General features: G+C 41.1%; 1 non-coding gene across 1 annotated transcript; it reads left to right on the forward strand.

Annotated features, from left to right (window-relative positions):
• The first annotated feature begins 793 nt into the window (after positions 1 to 793).
• LOC113462735 (5S ribosomal RNA) lies at positions 794 to 912 on the forward strand. Its single transcript, XR_003385770.1, has one exon. It is a non-coding gene; the product is annotated as a 5S ribosomal RNA (ribosomal RNA).
• Positions 913 to 14,659: the final 13,747 nt, after the last annotated feature.

The following is a 14,659-nucleotide window of genomic DNA, read 5'->3' on the forward strand; positions in this document are numbered from 1 at the left end:
TTTGAATGAAATTTCAAGTTTAAGTTAGATCTTTTTAATTATTTATTTATTTTTTAGTAAATTTTATTTAATTATTTGTTATTATATTTTTTCTATAAAAGAATAGCTTGATGCTCAACTCAAATTATAAACCTAGTCCAGTCCACTCACCTCCCCAAACTTGAACATTTAACACCATTTTCTTGAGCCTGATCGACCCAATCCGACCGGCTGACAGATCAGATCTAAGTTCATAATCATAGTCTGACTATAAAATTGGGTTGAGACGAAAGTGAAGCATACCTCAGCCCGGTCTGACCCATTAGTAGTCCTAGTAGCAATGAGCCCTCATTTTTTATTCTCGGTCAACCTTGGGTCTAGCATTTGTTGGGCGCCAATAATGCACAGAAAACTTTCCTGCAGCCTTCGCCCCAACATAAGATAGTCACCCCGATCCATTGTTCCAGGTGTTTGATGATTTGCTCGGCCAAACAAGGCGAGAAACATTGCGCAATCAAATTAGAATTCCAGTTACCATCGACATATATGAATCTTGCAATTGGAGGATACAGGTCTATATTTTGACCTTACCGCCAGATGCCATCTTAGGGACTAGAGTTGTAGAGAACTGTGGATGAGTGAAGGTATCAATGATCCAACTACATGAAATTTCCATCGACGACCTATCCTACTGTAACAACCCAGGACCTCCCCCAATCAGAACTATATGCTGAGCTTCGTTGCATGAGCTTGTGACTCAAGCCAATCGGGGGTATTAAAGTGATTTGGGATGCTGGGTCACGCCCACGAGTCTGGGTGCGATCATACCAGTACTAATGCACCGGATCCCATCAGAACTCCACAGTTAAGCGTGCTTGGGCGAGAGTAGTATTAGGATGGGTGACTACCTGGGAAGTTCTCGTGTTGCACCCCTTTATATGTGAAGACTCGTGCGGGCGTGTGTTTAGTCCCACATCGGTTATTCACTGGATAGATTTTGGATACTTATACAGGATTAAGGAACCCAAATAATACCTCCCGGCTAGCCATTTTTGGGCAAGATCCTGAGTTGTTACAAGTGGTACCAGAACGGATCCGGCTCATAACCTATGTGGACTAGGGGACACTGCAGCACGGATTCATTGAGGCTGACCACGGGCCGATCGTGGTGTTTGTGATTAGATTTGAATAGATTTGAACCCTTAGTCTGACAAGGACGTCAGAGCTCGAACGGAGGAGTATGTAAAGATCCGTGCAGGCATGTGTTTAGTCCCACAACGGTTATTTGCTGAGTAGATCTTGGATACTTATACAGGATCAAGAAACCCAAATAATATCTTCCGGCTAGCCATTTTGGACGAGGTCCTGAGTTGTTACACCTACCCTTCGGGACATAGGGAGAATTTGAAATGATATTTAGAGCAAAATAGGTGTCCAAGCAGATAGTTTGGGTCCATTTCACTCTCCCTGCAACCTTGCCAAGAAATCATGCCAACAATAAATTTGTAAATTAGAAATCGCTAAAAGGCCTATAGACTCTAGTTTGCAAAATTTGCTGCCAAGAGATCGTGTGCATCTTCCTAGAATTAGTGTCATGGCCCCATAGGAAATGTCTAATTGCTTTGTTGATCCAACTGATGAAGCTCTTCTCCAGTAATAGTTGATGGTTTAGCAATGTGATTGCTCTAAAGTAACAGAACCCCATTGAAACAATTTTTAATTGCTGCAATATTGATAGTAATTGTCGTTTGCTAAAAATAACTTTATTATTACAATAGTAATATCTACAATAGCCAATAGTGGAATCCAAACATTGTTTATTGAATGGGATATCTTTCTGTTGTGGGTGTGGTGCCGAATTTAGTCCCATACCGACTAGGCAGCGGAAAGGTCTGTGCCTTATAAGGAGGAGAAACCTCTTTCCTCACGAGGCGTCTTTTGTGGGGCAAAACCGTGTGGGTATCCCCCTGTCAGCGCTGAATGCGCGGGCCGAAAAAAATTCTCCCTTAAGCGCTGGACGTGCGGGCCGGAGTCCCAGAGTGGACAATACCTCGTGGGGGACGCGGGCCGTTCTCTGTCGTCAGTTGGCTGGGACTGTGTTGTTGTTGGGTCGGAAGGCCTGCAACAGTTTGTGTACTGTAATTGGCTAGCAAATATCAACTGGAAACTTTTGATATGCATTATCACTTAAACTTTTCATTTCAGGATAGGCAAAATCACCTCATAATTAGATTGTTTTTATGTTCTGAACTTGTGACATTAAGGTCAAGCAACCTTACCGTTACAACAAGGCCCGAATTGATTGTCACGACCCCCGCCCCGTTCCCGGCGGGCCGCCGCGACGGTCCTAGGGTGCGGGTAGGCATAAGGCCACCAGCCACCACGTAGAACCCTACTACCTATCAATCATCAATAAATCTTGAAAAATTTGGCATGATACATGCACAAAATGATCACTTTTTCTATAGTGACCTGTCGGGATTATCTCAATACATACAACAACACTACCTGTCAGAGCAGCAATCACATAATCTGTCACATAATGAACTTGGACAATATATATCAATACATTATCTCAGGCATATAACTCATATGTATAAAAATCTGGTTCCAATTCCATCCATGGTCAAACCCATATCCACAACAGGATCTATGACTGTAACTATACACTATATACAATAGAAGGTTTATAATACACCAAAAGGGTATAAACCTCTATCTACATTATACTATACTATACTATGGAGCGGCACAGCTAGCAGGCAACCACTAATCCTGCTCTTCTCTATACAATACCTGCCCTGCAATCAAAAACACCAAACTGGGGAGTGAGTATATAAATACTCAGTGAGTGGAGTAGAGAGTACTATGCACATGAGACAGAATATAATCATGGCTCGAGATGAAATCTCAAGATCAATAACAAGATGAACATGAACTCAACATAAAGAATATGGAGTAAATCATCAATATCACCACAATCAATATCAACTCATCTGAAGCATATATGGAATAATCAAGTCAACATATATGCTACTCATGAATATGTTCAACAGGTCATAGTACTGAATCATATAAATCAGGTGTCAATAGGCTGAATCATCAACAAGACAGCTATCGGGAGGTGGGTTTTACGCCCCAGGCGAACCAGCAACAACTCCCTACTGCCATATGCATACATCGAATATGACACCACACCAATATGTAAATCATCACTAGACAGCTGTCGGAAGGTGGGTTTTACGTCCCAGGCGAACCAGCAACAACTCCCTACTGTCACATGCATATGCAGGATAAGACACCATACTGATAACATAAATGCTAGACAGCTATCGGGAGGTGGGTTTTACGCCCCAGGCGAACCAGCAACAACTCCCTACTGTCACATGCATATGCAGGATAAGACACCACACTGATCATATAAATGCTGGCCAGTATCCAGAACAGAAATCCATCTCACATCTACATACTAAACGGCACCTCGCGGGAATTCTACATCCGCGGAAAGCCATACTGCACCTCGCGAGGTCTTACTATGCCCGGCGGCAAGCAGAATATAAGTCGTAGGACCGGCCGATCCTACGCCTAGGGCCGTGTCCCCCCTAGGAAGGGACTGGGCTCCGCCCACCCAGAAGGCTACTATGTGCACAAAGGCCGATGTTCAACCCCATCGACTATAGGTGTCCTGCAGATACTGCCAAGCCATGCATAAATGCCATAATGCACCCTCCCAATACTCTACTAAAAAGGAGTATAATCAAGATTACCACTCACTCGATCATGACCCAATCATAAACTAACATCAGGGTTGGGAGTGAGGAATCACGGGAGTACAATGCAACTCAATATACCATGAGAAGGGCTCTACAAGTCTTTGAAATAGAGGAAATGAAATCAATTTACAAAAGAAGTCATTTCACAATTCAGATCCAATTTAATTACTCATAAAGGAGTATAATCAAGGCTACCACTCACAAGTCTTTGAAATAGAGGAAATGAAATCAATTTACAAAAGAAATCATTTCATAATTCAGATCCAATTTAACTACTCATAAAAGAGTATAATCAAGGCTACCACTCACAAGTCTTTGAAATAGAGGAAATGAAATCAATTTACAAAAGAAGTCATTTCACAATTCGGAATCAATTTGATTACTCATCAACCCCTCGTAATTCCTCTCAATGTTCCCTCAAATGCATGTACAGAATAATCAAGCATAGAGAATCAAGATTATAGAGGAATCTACTATAACAATTAATCAATAAGCTCAGGTGGAATCAAGTCACACTTGGCAACATTTATGAAAATGAATAAGGAATGTGCTCATGGTGCAAAGTACAAGCTCCCACTCACCTATCAATCTGGCACAGCCCTGATACGCCTCCAAAAATCTACAGCTGGCAGTGGGGAACTTCTTCCTCTTGTTTCCTAGCTTCTTGCCCAACTGTGACATGCATTTACAATACATTTAGTCTTGTATCAAGGGCTATAATCTACGTGCCAATTATAATATAGGGAACTTTAATTGATTCAACTCCCCCGTTTCCTAAATCTTTTCTTTTCTTTCTCTTTTTCTTTTTCTATTAATTAACTCATCATTTATGTGTATTAGGGACTCCCTTGCACGAGTACAAGGTCTCCCTTAGCCTAATCTAGGCTTAATACCCTATTATGGCATGAAATCCCTTATTTTCCACCCGGATGAACAGTAACCCGAACTGACAGTGGGTTACTTCATCCCGGTTTTGATCCACTTTCAGGACTCCAAATTTGATGAAATTTTTACCTAACATTCTACACTCACAGAGGATTCCAAAGAGATAACATGCATCATCATCGGAGGCCGTTTGACCCCCTAAATAATTTACCGAAGTTGGGACTTCGACACAGTTTTTCCGTAGTGCCGGAAAAATTTGTCAAAATCCGATTCTTCTTCTTTTAACCACCTCTACAACCCTTATCCGACCCCTCTAGACTATATCCACCCTTTGTATAGCCTAATGTCATCAAAAGACTAGATAGGGATGGATATTTACCTTTTTCTTTTTGGAAATCGAGGTCCTTGCGTAGAGGGGAAGGAGATCTACGTTTTTTCCTTCAGCTGGAAGTGCAACCGGGATCCCTTTCCTCCTTGAATCCCCTTCCTCTTCTTCTTTCTTCTTCTTCTTCTTCTCTTTTTCTTTCCTCTGTTTCACGCCTGAGAACCCCCTCCCTCTTTCTCTCGGTTTCACCAGCTCAAACCCTCCAATTAAATCACATCAAAACACTATTCACCCTTTGTTTAATATTATTAAATTCCCATTTTGCCCCTAACACTTCAACATATCTACCGTTATGCCATTAACTTTTGATTCCTTCCAATTTTACCCTTACCACTTCAATGCATCTACAACTATGCCATTATCTTTTGATTCCTTCCAATTTTACCCCTTATATCAATTTTAAAGGACTATTCTATCCCTTTTTATATATAAAAAAAAAAAATTTGGGGTTATTACATCCTCCCCCCCTTATATAAAATTCGTCCTCGAATTTAAAAGAGTAAATTACCTGTCATAGCTGCATTCGATGTCTGTGCCTCCTGTGGATTTACCGTGAACACCCTTCCTTGCCCTCTGCCTACTGGAGCTAACAGTTGAGATGGTCCAGCACTCTGCTGTGATGTTTGTGCTTGACCTCTACCTCTGCCTACAGGCTCCCTACTACTAGGCCTGTCCATCTGCACAGAAGGATAGGATGCCAAAGGCACAAACTGCTGGGTGGCACCCTGCGGGCATTCTCTGACAAAATGACCCGGCTGTCCACATCTGTAGCACACTCCCTGACCCATTCTACATCTGCCAGGGTGCTGCTTCCCACATATGCCACATACTGGCCATGATTGGAACCTAGATTCAGTTCTGGCCATAGTGACTGGAGGACGAGGTACTGATGGTAGAAAAGTATCTTGTGATTGACCTCTTTTCCTCCATTTCCTCTTACGTGGGACAGGTGGAGCTAAGCGTACAGACTGCTCCATCGGGCCCTCCGAGAGATCTACTCCCTCAGATCTATCTCTACTGCTTTGCCCTTTCCCCATACTCATTTTTCTCTGTTCTCTTTCAGCTCTTTCCTCTTTGTTTCTGGTCTCCACTGTTTTGCTTTATCAATCAGCCTAGATAAGGTGGGGACCTCTACTGCCAGTACTGCATTATAAAGCGGGGAAATCAGACCCCGCCTGAATCTTTCTATCCTGGCAGCTTCAGTGGGGATGATGTAAGGAGCATACTTCCCCAATCTAGTGAACTCACGAGCGTACTCAGATACGCTCATTCCGGGCATCTGCTTCAGCCTCTCAAACTGAAGAGCCCGATTCTGCCTCTCAACCGGAGACAAAAACTCATCCATCACTGCTTGCCTGAACTCTTCCCAGGTTGGAGGATTCCTACTGTACAATCTGTCCTCCACGTGCCTCTGGTACCAGCCCCAGGCATCTTCTTTCATTGTGAGCCCTACAAGTTCTATAGCTCTTGCATCAGAACAGGGCAGTCTCCGTATCATCTTTTCAGTCTCCTCCAAGAATCTCTGAGGATCTTCACCTTCTTCCCCCTTAAACTCCGGGGTTCTGAGCCTCAGAAATTCTTGTACAGTAATCCCCTCATCATCTAGAGCCCGCCTGGCCAAACTTCTTGGCACAGGTACACGAGGTGGGATAGATACTACTGACGGGGCAGGAGGTTTCCCCCGAGCAATCTGCTCCCTCAGAGCCTGATTCTCCGCCAGTAACCGTTCCATCAATGCATCTCTACTTCCTACCTCTCCTTGATCATCAACCCTCCGTCTATCAGCAGGAGGAGATTTTTCTCTTTGGGGCTCGACATGTGCGGAACCCGCATCCAATGCTATATCTGGCTCCATCCTCCTTCCAGGACGAGCAGATCCTCTCCTTGGAGGTATTCTTTATATGTCTCTAAAAGAGTTAAAAAGAGAGGGCAGTCGTTACACACTGAGTCATAATATATTTTACTGAATTGTAAATGACTCATAAATTAACATACAGAAAAACCTTATGCTCCATAGTATAATCCTATACTTAATCCTGACTCACCCTATTGCTCTGACAGGACTCTTCTTAACCTTTGCTCTGATACCAAGCTTTGTCACGACCCCCGCCCCGTTCCCGGCGGGCCGCCGCGACGGTCCTAGGGTGCGGGTAGGCATAAGGCCACCAGCCACCACGTAGAACCCTACTACCTATCAATCATCAATAAATCTTGAAAAATTTGGCATGATACATGCACAAAATGATCACTTTTTCTATAGTGACCTGTCGGGATTATCTCAATACATACAACAACACTACCTGTCAGAGCAGCAATCACATAATCTGTCACATAATGAACTTGGACAATATATATCAATACATTATCTCAGGCATATAACTCATATGTATAAAAATCTGGTTCCAATTCCATCCATGGTCAAACCCATATCCACAACAGGATCTATGACTGTAACTATACACTATATACAATAGAAGGTTTATAATACACCAAAAGGGTATAAACCTCTATCTACATTATACTATACTATACTATGGAGCGGCACAGCTAGCAGGCAACCACTAATCCTGCTCTTCTCTATACAATACCTGCCCTGCAATCAAAAACACCAAACTGGGGAGTGAGTATATAAATACTCAGTGAGTGGAGTAGAGAGTACTATGCACATGAGACAGAATATAATCATGGCTCGAGATGAAATCTCAAGATCAATAACAAGATGAACATGAACTCAACATAAAGAATATGGAGTAAATCATCAATATCACCACAATCAATATCAACTCATCTGAAGCATATATGGAATAATCAAGTCAACATATATGCTACTCATGAATATGTTCAACAGGTCATAGTACTGAATCATATAAATCAGGTGTCAATAGGCTGAATCATCAACAAGACAGCTATCGGGAGGTGGGTTTTACGCCCCAGGCGAACCAGCAACAACTCCCTACTGCCATATGCATACATCGAATATGACACCACACCAATATGTAAATCATCACTAGACAGCTGTCGGAAGGTGGGTTTTACGCCCCAGGCGAACCAGCAACAACTCCCTACTGTCACATGCATATGCAGGATAAGACACCATACTGATAACATAAATGCTAGACAGCTATCGGGAGGTGGGTTTTACGCCCCAGGCGAACCAGCAACAACTCCCTACTGTCACATGCATATGCAGGATAAGACACCACACTGATCATATAAATGCTGGCCAGTATCCAGAACAGAAATCCATCTCACATCTACATACTAAACGGCACCTCGCGGGAATTCTACATCCGCGGAAAGCCATACTGCACCTCGCGAGGTCTTACTATGCCCGGCGGCAAGCAGAATATAAGTCGTAGGACCGGCCGATCCTACGCCTAGGGCCGTGTCCCCCCTAGGAAGGGACTGGGCTCCGCCCACCCAGAAGGCTACTATGTGCACAAAGGCCGATGTTCAACCCCATCGACTATAGGTGTCCTGCAGATACTGCCAAGCCATGCATAAATGCCATAATGCACCCTCCCAATACTCTACTAAAAAGGAGTATAATCAAGATTACCACTCACTCGATCATGACCCAATCATAAACTAACATCAGGGTTGGGAGTGAGGAATCACGGGAGTACAATGCAACTCAATATACCATGAGAAGGGCTCTACAAGTCTTTGAAATAGAGGAAATGAAATCAATTTACAAAAGAAGTCATTTCACAATTCAGATCCAATTTAATTACTCATAAAGGAGTATAATCAAGGCTACCACTCACAAGTCTTTGAAATAGAGGAAATGAAATCAATTTACAAAAGAAATCATTTCATAATTCAGATCCAATTTAACTACTCATAAAAGAGTATAATCAAGGCTACCACTCACAAGTCTTTGAAATAGAGGAAATGAAATCAATTTACAAAAGAAGTCATTTCACAATTCGGAATCAATTTGATTACTCATCAACCCCTCGTAATTCCTCTCAATGTTCCCTCAAATGCATGTACAGAATAATCAAGCATAGAGAATCAAGATTATAGAGGAATCTACTATAACAATTAATCAATAAGCTCAGGTGGAATCAAGTCACACTTGGCAACATTTATGAAAATGAATAAGGAATGTGCTCATGGTGCAAAGTACAAGCTCCCACTCACCTATCAATCTGGCACAGCCCTGATACGCCTCCAAAAATCTACAGCTGGCAGTGGGGAACTTCTTCCTCTTGTTTCCTAGCTTCTTGCCCAACTGTGACATGCATTTACAATACATTTAGTCTTGTATCAAGGGCTATAATCTACGTACCAATTATAATATAGGGTACTTTAATTGATTCAACTCCCCCGTTTCCTAAATCTTTTCTTTTCTTTCTCTTTTTCTTTTTCTATTAATTAACTCATCATTTATGTGTATTAGGGACTCCCTTGCACGAGTACAAGGTCTCCCTTAGCCTAATCTAGGCTTAATACCCTATTATGGCATGAAATCCCTTATTTTCCACCCGGATGAACAGTAACCCGAACTGACAGTGGGTTACTTCATCCCGGTTTTGATCCACTTTCAGGACTCCAAATTTGATGAAATTTTTACCTAACATTCTACACTCACAGAGGATTCCAAAGAGATAACATGCATCATCATCGGAGGCCGTTTGACCCCCTAAATAATTTACCGAAGTTGGGACTTCGACACAGTTTTTCCGTAGTGCCGGAAAAATTTGTCAAAATCCGATTCTTCTTCTTTTAACCACCTCTACAACCCTTATCCGACCCCTCTAGACTATATCCACCCTTTGTATAGCCTAATGTCATCAAAAGACTAGATAGGGATGGATATTTACCTTTTTCTTTTTGGAAATCGAGGTCCTTGCGTAGAGGGGAAGGAGATCTACGTTTTTTCCTTCAGCTGGAAGTGCAACCGGGATCCCTTTCCTCCTTGAATCCCCTTCCTCTTCTTCTTTCTTCTTCTTCTTCTTCTCTTTTTCTTTCCTCTGTTTCACGCCTGAGAACCCCCTCCCTCTTTCTCTCGGTTTCACCAGCTCAAACCCTCCAATTAAATCACATCAAAACACTATTCACCCTTTGTTTAATATTATTAAATTCCCATTTTGCCCCTAACACTTCAACATATCTACCGTTATGCCATTAACTTTTGATTCCTTCCAATTTTACCCTTACCACTTCAATGCATCTACAACTATGCCATTATCTTTTGATTCCTTCCAATTTTACCCCTTAAATCAATTTTAAAGGACTATTCTATCCCTTTTTATATATAAAAAAAAAAAATTTGGGGTTATTACATTGATATCCATGTAACACCTCAAAAATGCCAATTCAAAGTAAATATATAAATAAACATGATATCCAACAAATATCATAGCCAAGCACTCAAATATTCCTTGGAGAGATTTTGTATGTGATTCAACACTGACTGATCACCATAGTATGGAAACAGAACATCACATGGTCGTTCTATGAAGGAAAATATTGAGTGTCATTTGGAATTAAGGACTTCAACTGCAGTAATTTTACTGCCAGTACTTAAAATACAGAAACAGGAGATAGTTTAGGTGGCAGGTAGGGCTTAAAGGAGTTCTTGCAAGATAGCGGGGGAGTTTTGAAAACGGAAACCACACAACAATAAAAACTTTAAGTGTAAGGAGATAGTCTAGGATTTTCATGCTCTTTTCCCCTTTTTTTTAATTCTTCTGAAGGTAAGTCTAAAAAACTCACCAAGAGGAACCATAATATGTTGAAAGAGAGAAATTATGTATCTACACTGTAGACCAATACCTGGCGCAAGTCAGAAGAAGAAAGAGATAGAGAGAGAGAGAAGGAGAAGAAAGAGAAGAAGAGGGGAGAGAAGAGGGGAAGAAGAGCAACTCAATATTCTATATTCTCAATAATGCAAGTTGTGTTCTAAATTAACATAGCAATTCATTTATATAAACAACCCAAAATCCTAATAAGAGCCCACATAAAATAAAATTCTAAAGTCTAAGTAAAATTCGAGAATTCAAGGAAAATAAAATTAGCTAATTTTTAAACAATAAGATAATTCATTATTTTTTGTTGGTTAGGTGGTAGTTGATTGGTACTTCCCGTATTACTCGAACTCTTCCAGCATGATAGGATATAAAACTTTTACATGCTCAAAAGTATTTACTAAAATAAATTTTAACTCTATCAACTAGAAAAATAAAATCTCTATTTTTTTCCTTAATCCTGAATCACATTTAAGGCCGAGATAACAAGGCTAAAGAAAAAGGCAAGAATGGGGTTCTTGCTTGCTGAAAATGGAGATAAAGGATGATGGCTATGATAACAAGGCTAATGAAAATGCGAGGAGATAGGATTCTTGTTTGTCGAATTACAGGTGAAGGTTAATAACAATAACGACGATGATGTCTTATCTACATGGATTTTTGTAGACACCCCAAATAGATTAGACCCTACTAAACACAAATAAAAATATCGACGCTCTTTCTCTAACCGCTATTTTGCCTTTCATATCCCCAATCTCTCTCTCTCTCTCTCTCTCTCTCTCTCTCATTCCATTAATTTATATTTTTATATGCACTATAGAATTCAGAAATTTTAAAGCTTTTCGGTCAAAAACATAATTTACTTAGACATTGGTTAGAAAGTGTTGCAGGCCTTCCGACCCGACAACAGCACAGTCCCAACCAACTGACGACAGAGAACGGCCCACGTCCCCCACGAGGTATTGTCCGCTCTGGGACTTCGGCCCGCGCGTCCAGTGCTACGGGGAGAATTTTTTCCGGCCCGCACGTCCAGCGCTGACGGGGGGATACCCGCACGGTTTTGCCCCACAAAAGGCGCGTCGTGAGGAAAGAGGTTTCCTCTCCTTATAAGGCACAGACCTTTCCGCTGCCTAGTCGGTCTGGGACTAAATTCGGCACCAAACCCACAACATAGCCCCCCCAGCGGGAAGGTCCTGGGTCGGCCTGAGCCGACGCAGCTCCCCAGGCCCAGGAAGAGTTTCTATGTGCGGGCGGGCCCCTACCTGGCGCGCCATCTATTGCAAGCCTTTCGACCCGATAACAGCACAGTCCCAACCAACTGACGACAAAGAATGACCCGCGTCCCCCACGAGGTATTGTCTGCTCTGGGACTCCGGCCCTCGCGTCCAGCGCTGACGGGGGGATACCTGCACGGTTTTGCCTCACAAAAGGCACCTCGTGAGGAAAGATGTTTTCCCTCCTTATAAAGCACAGACCTTTCCGCTGCCTAGTCGGTATGGGACTAAATTCGGCACCACACCCACAACACAAACTATGCTCCAAAAGACCCCTATCAGCCCTCAATCAACCAAGCTTGTGATTTATATGATGTTGAATCAGCCTGTCATTTTGCAATGGTGGAAGATGTCCATATATCTCCTTTTTATCACCCTAAATCAAATGTATGCCTTCCATAATGTGATGAATGAGAACCAAATGCATAATGTCTTTTTTCTTTCTTTTTTTTTCTTTTTTCTTTTTTTTGGTAAAAATGGTAATTCATATAGCTCGGACGTGAGTACATCTTGCCAAGTTAGAAAAAAGTAAAAAGTACAATGGGGGCGGGAGCCCTACTGTGGGCATCCATAAGAACTCCCCAGAATGTCGTGCAACATAGGAGGCGACCCAGTCTGCTACCCTGTTCGCATTCCGGAAGACATGTGCTCCTGGTACATACCCAGCTCCACTACCAGCTTGCATGTCTCACGAATGAGTGGGTGACCATCTTCATACATATCCGCACCCCGTATCCACTTGATCACCATAGATGAGTCATCCTCAATGTACATCCGCTCAGTGCCGAGCGCTCGCCTTGCATATGATATTCCCTTCCAGGCTGCTCGAAGCTCTGCCCCCACAACGGTAAGGCCTGTGCGTCGATCCTCTGCTGCTACCAAATTGCCACGGTGGTCTCTGATCACAAATCCAATACCTCCAGACCTCCCATTCCTCTTCCTGATATACATTTATCAACCTGTTGGCAGGAGATGCAAGTAGAGGCTTTACTTGTAAATAGACTAGCAGGACAAGCAGCTCCTAAGGCTAGGTCTAATCCAATCTCTTTGTGCTATGCAACTCTTTAAGCACATCCACTTCACCTGATGCATCTGGCTATTTTTTGTAGCTATGAAACTATCCAGACCCAACAACATGACCAGTTTCGGCGTCGCTATGGTTCGACGTCAGAATCTATCAGTGCCTATGAGATATTTGTGTGTATCACTTAGCTAGTTGCAGAACTGTAAATTTCCAGTATGCATGTGATAGTATCTGGTTATTGGATGGGACCTGATATTGAAGATGGTTGGGGTAATGTTGAGGTTGCTGTGGATGGAAGTATTTGATCTTGTTGATGGGCAATCTGTGAACATGCATACCTCCCTTTTGTCTGCATATTATTTTGTTTCATCTTAGTCTAATGCCCAATGCCAATTATTGGAGTTTTTTTTTCCAGAATAAATATACCATATATTATCAGTTCCATTATGAGTACTATGTTTCATTTGTGAAATTAAGCTTACTTTTTTAGGTGTCTGTGGTTTGGATCACAAAGTGACATCAATGCTAATGTAATGCTTCAAGAGCACAGAGTGTTAGCTAATCTTAACAATTTTAGTTGTGATCAGAGCTTTGAAACCTGATTTTCAAATTCAAGTACATGATGAATGATCCCTGAAGCTTTTTGTAAAGGAAATACACTAACAAATTTTTGGTGTGGTAGATTTGCATCCGCACCTGGACTTATCTTGGAGGCCCTGAACAATGAAATGAGGGTGATGAAGAGAGTCTTTAGATATGTGTGTGTGTTGCAGGAGCCCTGCGCATTGCTTTTACATATTCATATATATATATATATATATATATATATATATATATATACATGCATATATAGATACATATGTATCTATTTATGAAGATATTTACATGTACATATCGATGTATAATACCAAATATATTTGATAAATGTACTAATAAAATAAAATCTGCATATATATATATATATATATATATATATATATATATATATTATACATACATACAAAAAAAAATATTCATGCATACACATACATATATTGATAATATAAAGAATATTCAGTGTGAATAAAAAGTTGATATTATTGCCATTAAATACAAGAAGTATTATCACTAAGAAAACTAAATGCAAATTTATGCTATTTTTTATTTAGTAATGTTATGTAATAAAGTATGATCTAGGTTGTATTTTTCTCCGGGAAAAATGATCTAGTTTGCAATTTATAATGATATTATTGGAAGTACGCATGAAAGTCATGGACGTCTGTACAACTATACGACCCTATACAAACCAAGTCGCAGGTATGGCTCTTTAAACAAACATATAAAAACATGTTTGATTGAATCAAAGGCTGGACCAAAAGAAAATCTCACCTTAACAAATAGCAAACAAGATTATTTTTTAATAAAGATAAAAACCCAAAGTTATTTTAATAATATAAATAATTGATTGATTTGGAGTTTTGACTTCTGGGTTTAATATATTACTAATCTGATGGACAATGAAAACATTAATAACTACCACTGTTACTATGGTGTGATAGTTGTCACAACCGGACGATGGGTAACACTAACATAGCCAATTTTTT

Source organism: Phoenix dactylifera, chromosome 17 (genome assembly GCF_051530095.1).
Source record: "Phoenix dactylifera cultivar Ajwa chromosome 17, Ajwa_hap1_PhDact_Kaust_v1.1, whole genome shotgun sequence".
NCBI classification, from domain to species: Eukaryota; Viridiplantae; Streptophyta; class Magnoliopsida; order Arecales; family Arecaceae; genus Phoenix; species Phoenix dactylifera.